The sequence below is a fragment of the Meleagris gallopavo genome, chromosome 12 (assembly GCF_905368555.1).
Source record: "Meleagris gallopavo chromosome 12, MGAL_WU_HG_1.1, whole genome shotgun sequence".
NCBI classification, from domain to species: Eukaryota; Metazoa; Chordata; class Aves; order Galliformes; family Phasianidae; genus Meleagris; species Meleagris gallopavo.
Window position 1 is genome coordinate 423,799 of NC_139415.1, and position 9,370 is coordinate 433,168.

The 9,370-nt window shown below is 43.9% G+C and overlaps 1 long non-coding RNA gene across 1 annotated transcript; it reads left to right on the forward strand.

The window, feature by feature from the left end:
• Positions 1–3,850: 3,850 nt before the first annotated feature.
• Positions 3,851–9,370, forward strand: LOC146543521 (uncharacterized). Its single transcript, XR_014885951.1, has 3 exons — positions 3,851–3,971; positions 6,759–6,981; positions 7,063–9,370. It is a non-coding gene; the product is annotated as an uncharacterized LOC146543521 (long non-coding RNA).

The window sequence follows — 9,370 nt, forward strand, 5'->3', positions numbered from 1 at the left end:
TCTCCATGTTTCCCTGGGAGGTGCAGTCATGCTCAACAGGATTCCTCTCAAGCTTCTTGCACATGTCAGCCTAACAATTCTATTTCTGTCTGATTAGAGAAGAAAATGCTAAAACACGTGTTCAGATCCACCAGTATCTTAGACAACATTTCAAAAAACAAGTATTTTAAAAAAGCATGAAAATACTTGTCCTCCATCCTGGAGAAAGGGATTTCCGTGACAACATCTGAGCCATAAGGTCACAATCAAGACCTTGGATAGTTTTATCTCACTGCATCAAGACTGTGGGAGACTTTGTGATTGCAGGTTATCACTTTTTGCATCATTCTGTTCTGAGTCAGGATATTCGTCTATCCCTGTGCCTACGTGCCACCACTCACTCTGCCTTCTCCATTGATTCCATAATTCAGTTAATAAGAAATCTCCTAAACTGGTGGTTATTTGCATAGCTTAAATTTATGGTTTCTTTGGAATCAATCCTCATCTGCTCACTTCCTTGTTCATGCTTAAAGGGTATCACACTTTGGATCCTCCCATCAATTTGTATTTTATTTAATATTCCCCACAACAGTGATGCTTAGTTAATCATTCACAATCTGCTTGTGATAAAGTCATCCGAAGATCTTTTATCAGATATTCAAGAGCGTGGAGGCATGCACTTCCTCTTGTCCAGGGAGGGATGGCTGTACTTTTTGTGTTGCTCACTGCGGCTATCCTGTCCCTTGTTTCCATGTTTAGTCTGAGAAATACAGAACTTACCACCAACCTCTGTTGACAGTGGGGTATTTGTCCACTCTTTTTATGCCATTTCCTGGAGTACTGCAAGCCCGTGTACACAGTAGTGTGAGTGACTCAGAGGCCAAACTGCCCAGAAGTCACTCAAGGTAATTTGGTGGCATGTAAGGGTCCAAGGCAGGGCTGCAACCCAGAGAAGCTCTACTTTACTTCACAGCTAACTCCTGCATCATGTATCCAGAAACACCTCTCTTCACCCAGATTTGCTGGGTGGTGGCAAATCTGTCTGCATTTACATCAGTGCCTGGTGGCTGAAGTACTGGCTCAGGTACGTTTAAGGAGGGGTTTAAACCCCAGGCTCTGCTCTCAGTACCTTAGAAGAACAAAATGTTCTTGGGACATCTGCAGTTACAAAACAGCTTTCTAAACGGCATGATCTGTTCGCTAGTGCATTTCAAAGACTCTTGTACCGCTTCTTTGCTTGCTCTGACATTGTCACATCAATCCCATGCAACAACATGGGTAGGTATGTGACTCACTGCTCCAATCTCCTTTCTGAAGTACAGTTTTACTGACTTCACAGTCATTTTTTTCACACAGGAAAATGCCAAGTCTCCTCTAGCCATTGACCCCCACCTCAATACCATGTGTGGGAGCTAAGGGTGGGAGCCTTGTTCAGAATGTGACTCTAGGGCTACAAGTCTTTATCCAGGAGAGTCACCTGGATTAATTGGCAAATGTTTAATCCATGATCCCTCACATGCTATGGCCACACAATCCCCTACTGAAATTCCTGCATGAATTCAATTCTGATATTAACCCTGCAAGATTGAGTGGTCAAGTTGTTCGTGCCCTATGAACCCAGTGGCCTCTGTCCAGATCCTCCTCTGCAATGCATCAGAGTAACAACTTTCTGAGTCTTGTTTACTGAATTAAGATGAAGTGGGGCAAAGAAGTGCCAGTGTCAGAAGTTAGCATCATACAATGACAGACCGACTGATGTAACCTAGAGGGGCCAACTGTGGTTCTTCTCTCCAGCTCCTGTCTAAGTCAGGGTTAACTGTGGAGTTAACCTAATCAGGTTGATCAAAGCCTTATCCAGTCTGGTTGGTGATGTCCTCGTGGCTGATGATCCCTTAACATATCTTTGTGCCTGTCCCATGGCTACACTGTGCATGTGCTTCATTCCTTAAGTCCAACTGGTGTGTCTCTAGTGCAATTTCAGCAAACAATCACTTGTTGTGTTTTCTATGAGCACCTCTGAAGTGAGAAGAGTCTGGTTCTATCTTCTCTATATTCAGCCTCTTCGTAACTGAAGGCAGCAATAACATTCCCCAGAAACCTTCTCTTTTCCAGGTGAAACAAGCCCAGCTGCTTCAGCATTTCTTCATATGCCATGTTCTCCAGCCTTAACCATGTTAGTGACCCTCTGCTGGACTTTGCAGTTGACCAATCTGTCCAATGTCCTCTGGAAGGATTTACTCAAAGTCCTGCTTCCATAAGCACAGCCAAAACCAAGCAGTCAATGACATTCCTTTCCTTCTCTTGTGCATCTCTTTCTTTGTGTACCACCCTGAAGCTACGTGTCTCTATAAGCATGATTATTGTGCACCTTTCCTCAGTATCTTCTACTTCTTTTCTTATACCATTGGCACCCAAATGGTTTGAGACTCACCATGTGGTACTTGGAGGTACCCAGAGAGAAACAGCTTGGCACAGGCTTGGCAGTACAGTCAACAGCCTAAGTTTTGGGCTGTTTGTGTCATCATCTTTTTGCCTAAGAAGGGACTTTTGATGGTGAAAGGATGCAGAAGCTGCCTGTATGCTTTTCAGAACTTTTCCCATCCTCATGGCACAAACCTTTCTGAAATCGTCATTAAGTCTTCATAGGCAATTGAGTATGATCCATGCAGGAGAGATGAGGCTGGTTTTAGGGTGAGTGCTTTCATTTCTGAGGACTGGCTGGTGGAGCAGAAAGCTCCAAGCAAGTGGAGTGGAGGTACGGGACATGAGACCACCAAAGAAACATGGCTTGATGAGAGATGCAGAGTAGTACTCAGAGTAGTACTCAGAGAAGGAATAGCTACAAGGAGGCTTTGAAGGCAAGGAGCAGACCCTCGGCCATGCTGTGCTGAAGATAGTAAGTGTGGTAAGGAACAGCAATGGAACTTGGATAACGTATAAGGAAGTTAGCACGTTCTCCACTGAGAATCCAGGCTACACAAAAAGTCAAGGTATTTATCATCAGGGATCAATACTTCAAGATTGGCTGTTTGTGGGAGCAGATTTTGCATTTTGTATCTTCCTCATTCTGGGCCATTCATCACAGTGTCTCCCTGCAAGAACCTGGCCTTCCTTAGCACCAGTGGCCCCGGGCCAGAGGCAATTGTTTGCTTTGGTTTGCAGTTACATCTAATCTATGCCTTCACTAGTCATGGTGAAGTATGATGCCATTACAAAGAAATTCTATTTTTAAAAAAATCACATATTTAAACATGTCTCATATAACAAAGTACTGTGGAATTAGTTGCAAACCACATAGGTGAGGAAACAGAGGGAAATAAAAATACCAAGCGCATCTGGGAAGCTAGGTATCAGTTTATTGCCCTGCCTCTCAAGATTTGTCTGGAAAGTTTTTTTTAACGTTACATCTTCTTAAACAAAGTGACCTATGTGCAATAAATTCAGCCACCCAGGGCTAGAAATGAATTCTGGATCTCACAGGATCTGAATAACTTCCTCTTCCCAAGAGGTGAAGCTCTTCTTTATAATCTGTCATGGGGATCCATGTTCTGAGACCAGTATGAGCAGGACAGTAAGTATTGGCCCCAGTGGAACACCCATATTTTGGCCATATGGGCAAAATAGGTTGAGACATCAACAAAACAAATTCAGAGTACACTTGGGTAAATGTCCAGGGAAACGGTGATGAGGAAAGAAATAAGCTCTGCAGTGTGAGCAGATGAGGGGAATCTAAGTGGCCTGTGCAATGAACATCCCCAGGAGCAGAGAGCTGGATACTGCCCAGCGTTGGGTCTGAACACCTGCCAACCAATGGGAAGTGGTGTATGAATTCCTTTGCTTGCACAATGTGGCTTTGATTTACCTGGTAAACTGTCTTTAACTCAACCTGTGAGTTCTGGCACTTCTACCTCTTCATCCTTTCCCACATCCAGGCAGCACAGCAACTCCCTTTTCAGTGGTGTTTCAGGAAACGTAGAGAGCCCAGCAGCAAAGTAAGTATTCCAGGAAGGTTTTCCAACCTGTTAATTTCAGGTGTTAATTTCAGGAGAAAGACATTCTTGTAGTTCTCTGCTCTTCTCCCAGGGAGGAAAAAGATTAACCAAATGCTACATTAACGATTAGGGTGGGCTGCAGTGGTTGTAACCTATGCTCCAGACAAGGGCTACACATTTACTTTCATGAAAGTTATGTAGGACTTGCATACTCACCTTGATACCATAAGAATCTGGCATGATCTGGAGCGTCATTTTTGGGCCAAACAACTGAAAGTTGGGTGTGGCTGGAAGAACAAGCTCATGGTCCCTGTACAAATGGCATTCCTTCAGGAGTGCAATGGAAAAGCAGCTTCTGGAGGAGGAGACTGAGCATAGGAAAACCAGCCTGAATTGAGCTGGGAAGGAAAGCCTAGCACGCTAGGATGTTAAAGGTCCGCAGTGCAGAGAGCCGGAGAGGATATGGGATTACAAGCTGGAAAACAAGGTAGTCCTTCTGCACACATCGTAAAGCAAGTGAGACTCTAACTGATGAATGCTCAGCTTTTTGCAGTGTGTGGGCTACCAAATTCCTCTCAGTGGCAGAAGGCACCCATAGGTTATGACTCCTCTGCTGCTGCATAACTGAACTCCTACACAAGGAGGGTGATGCATCCTACTCCCAGCCTTGCCCTGGAGGTCAATCCAACGGCATCCATCTACAAGGCTTCCCCCAGACAACACAGAACACTGTGTGATTTGCTTATTCTCATCTTTCACATCATGTCCTTTTTCAGTTCCAACCTTGCTATTTTGATTCCCTTTAGCTGGACAGTGATCTCTTCTAGGTTACACCCATAGGCATACCCATGAGATGCTGGGAAATCTGAAATCCACCTGAGTGGTTTAGTCGACTCAGAATTTCAGCATGTCTTGGCAAGAAGTAGAAGCCCAGGGCCTAGAAAGAAATAGGGTGATGCTTGAGAAACCTAGCAAAGAACTTGTGTGATGGATTGATGACACAGGATGGAGACTGCTCTTTTAACCCTTGGCAGATGGCCAATTTTTACATCCCTGGATGCAAAGATGGAAAGAGGCCAGAAGGATCTGGCTCTAACTTGCAGGCTGTTTGTAACTGGTTGGGCTTTAGGATGCCACATATGACCTGTTCATTCCCTTCATCCTTCCAAAATAGCTTACACACTAGAAGATTTCAGAATTGGCTCACTCATGTATTTCCTTGTCTTCTAAAGCAGTGACTGAGTTGGAAGTTGCTGCTGTTTCCTAATTAAATTCTGGGCACGTCTTTTTGCAAGGCTGTGGGCCATCGTGACAGAGTCCACCTCTGCTTATCACCACTGTAACTGTAACTAGCAAACTAGCAATCATTACCTCTTTCTCACAAGCATACTGATGGACACAGCCATTAAAAAGCTAATCATCACTAACAGTTTGCATTGCCAACCCATTTTGACATGGCCATGCAACTCCTTTGCTAGACCTGCTAATTTCTGCACTCTCATAACATTAGCCATGCAGGAGGGGAAGAAAACTCTGACCATAATCTAGGGGGAAATGTACTTTTCTGATATTTTGACATTATGTTGTCCGGTTTTTTGTTTTTTGTTTTTTTGTTTGTTTGTTTTTTGTTTTTTGTTTTTTGTTTTGTAGTACTGATTAGAAATGCCCTTTCATGTTCTTTGGGATGAATATCGGTGACAGAGAAAATGTAGTTTTCGACCCGAGTACAGTAGGATTAAAATCTCAGCCAAAATAAGCACGTCTGGATTCAGCTATCCTGCTTTGTATTCTTCATGACATTGCCAGTGGCTCCTGCTGCTTTTGGCAATTGGCTTTAAAAACCTGCAGTGAGCCTCTGAAAGAATTGTAACTTGAGATATATTTCTTTTTTTCTAGTGTAGAAAAATGTTTTTTAATTTCCCTGCCAGGAATCCACTTGGATTTCACAGAATCACAGAATGGCTTGGGTTGGAAGGAACATTATAGGTCATCTAGTTCCAGCTGCTCTGCCATCCTCTAAATCAGGCACCAGATCAAGGCTGCCCAGGGCCCCAGCCAACCTGGCCTTGAATATCTTCAGAGATGGGGTATCCACAGCTCTGAGCAACCTGTTCCAGTGCCTCTCCACTCTCTGAGTGAAAAATTTCCTCCTAATATCAAATCTAAATCTCCCCTCTTTTAGTTTACAACCATTTCCCCTTATCACTATCAGAATGTGTAAAAAGTCTGTCTCCCTTCTAATTATAAGCTGCTTTTAAGTATGGGAAGACACAATGATGTCTTCCTGGAGCCTTCTCTTCTCTGGGCTGAACACCCCCAACTCCCCCAGCCTTTCTTCATAGGAGAGATGCTTCACCTCTCTGATTATCTTGGTGGCACTTCTCTGAACACAGTCCAACAGTTCCACATCTTTCTTGTGCTGGGGACCCATGACCCAAGTGTAGCACATGGCCTTGTTGAACCTCATTAGTTATGTGTGACCACTTTTCAAGCCTGTGCAGGTCCCTCTAGATGGTGTCCCTTCCTTGTGTTGTATCAACTGCACTGCTCAGGTTGGTGTCATCAGCAAATTGCTGATGCACTCAATCCCATCATCTGTGTCACTGATGAAGATGCTGAAGAGTGATGAAGATGATGAAGATGATGAAGATCCTGAGATGGACCCCTGGGGGACACTGCTCGTCACCACCTCCAGCTGGACATTGAGCCATTGACCCCAGCATTCTGGCTGCGACCATCCAACCAATTCCTTACCCACTGAATAGTTCATATCTTTCCAATTTATAGATGAGGTTGTGGTGTATGGATGTGGATTTGCACAAGTCCAGGTAGACCACATCAGTTGCCCTCCCTTTCTCCACTGATGCCATCACAGAAGGACACTGACTGGGTAAGGCACAACGTTCCCTTGGTGAAGCTGTGCTGGCTGACTTGAATCACCTGTTCTTCTCATATGCGCCTCAACATGTCTTCCAGGAGGACCTGTTCCATGATCTTCCCAGGCACAGAGGTGAGTGTCACTGATCTATAGTTCCCTAAATCTTTCTTCCTCTCTTTCTTCTAAATGGGAGTAATATTTCCCTTTTTCCAGATACTGGGGGCTTCTCCTGACAGATATGATGGAGAGCGGCCTGACGACCACAGCAGTTCCTTCACGATGTCCAGCTTCATAGACTTGTACACATTCAGCCTCATCAGAAGGTCTCGATCTTGCATTTCTCTAACACTGGGAAGGATTCCACTCCCTGAACCCCCACTTGAAGATTTGGATCCCTGCATACTGTTCACCAGCTGAGGGATGGAAGAAGATTGCAACAGGCAATAAAAAAGGATTTCACAAACAATAGGACCTGGAATGCCACAGGACAAGCTTTGTTTTCCGTTCAAGACTTCATGCACTAATGCTTCTTGCCTAAACAGATGAACACAGACATATCCAGGGTTGTGCTTCTTAGCTGGGAAGCAGCTGATGGGGAAGGGAAACCATGTGCTTCTGGAGGAGCAAGGGGCAAGGCGAGGAAGGATCTCAGAATGCAAATGAGCTGCTGTGTTGGAAGAAAATGAGATCTCAGAGCCATGAATCAGCCTAGGGCCCTCCCCACTGCTGGAAGAATACAAAAGACTTCAGCTGAGGAAGACAGGAGGATTCAAGTTTTGCTGCGGGCAAATATGACTCAAAGGGAAAGGCACAGTGTGACTCCATGGGTGGAGGAGATGCTTCTCTCCAAGACAGGAGCAGAGATTTTGTGTTTTCTTTGCGGTTTATTTTCTTTGTGTTACTTCAAGCTGGACTGGGTTGCCTCTTGTTTTTGCTGGCCTGAAAATGAATGGTTGTTTTGGGCCACCTGCTGGGCAACGCGACACAGAAACGCGCTGAATCACCTGCAACACTCACAGTGCTCCTCTGGGGCAAATGAAACCCAGTCCTTTAGTTTCATGGGTTTTCCACTGAAAGATATCTGTAGTAGCCACTTCTGTGTGTTGAGTGTGACCTGGGTCTTGTGCAACGTGCCAGAGCAACCAGTTCAGCTTCTTCTCTCTGCTTGAGATCCTTGTGCAATTATTAGGAGAAATTTGATTTCAGCACATAATGAAGAAAATGCATTCAGTGCTTTTGCTTTTACTTTTCTATATTTGTCTTTTTACAGGATTAGTTTAATGAACTTATTTAGCAACAGATTGCCCATGTAGCATTTCTCTACTTGTTTTCCTGTGCAACAGCACTGATTTGTTCTTTAGCCCAGGCTTTGCTCCCAGCAATCCTGGTCACAAAAGCATCAGTGCTGATATACACTCTATATTAACGATTTCCTAAAAGAATATTATTAAAATGATTTAAGACAGCTGACATCATTTTTTCCCCACAGGGTTAAAACACATTTTAATAGGGGCCTGAAACAACATACATTATTGTCCATGAAAAAAATTCTACTGGGATGACATCAGATCCTCACGTGCATGGCAGCTTTACTCTGATCTGACATGCAAACAAATATCTGCGGGAGATCACCTTTCTCTTAACCACAGAATATTTTCCTTGGACACCAAAGGTACTTACTGGCTTTGGGTTGATGTGTGCATGTGTAATGATCTTTTTTTAAGAACATAAACCCTTCGAAAAGCTGCTAGCTTCCATTTTTCATTTGCACAGTGCTTTCTTAAGGGTACACATGATGAGAAGCAAACACTAAGAAATAAGATCTGTTAAAAAGAAGTTTGGCTATTTGCATTAAGTGATAAGTGACTCTTCCTACTGAATGTGGCCAGAGTGAATTTCTTAAGCAGATATATCCCTTCTTCTATTCAACGTCCACATAAATTGCAAGAATCAGAGAAAGTGTGAGGGCTGAAAGGCTTAACCCACCCTCCTGCTCCAAGTTAAGATGGGGTGCCCAAGAGCTTCTCCAGCCATGCACTGAAAGTCTTCAAGGTTAGAAATCTCACTCTATTACTTTGCTCCCTGTCCAGCAGCTCACTGTCATCTTTTTCACTTATATCCAACTGGAAATTCCCCCCTTTCTCAGTAGGGATTAGTTTTTAAGGGACCAGGTTTTTTTTTTAAGATATAGGTTCTCCTGTGTCTGTTTAATAAAACTAAATCCATCACGGGAACTCCATGCTTCCTCCCAAGGTATCTTTAATTCTTCAACCACGGCAAATATATTTTTAGACAACAAGGACAGTGGTCCCTGGGATTTCCAAGTAGGCCTTTTTTAGAGGCACAAGATGTCCATGTCACAGCACTTGGCTCAAGCCAAGAGATGGCCATTTTAAGATGCAGCTGTTAAAAAATCCAGAGTTTGCATTTCAGAAAGATACTACCACATTGAGGCTGGTCTGCACGAGAGAAATTGTTTACTCTAGTTCCTCCTGGCTGCCCCAAAGCCACACTTATAAAA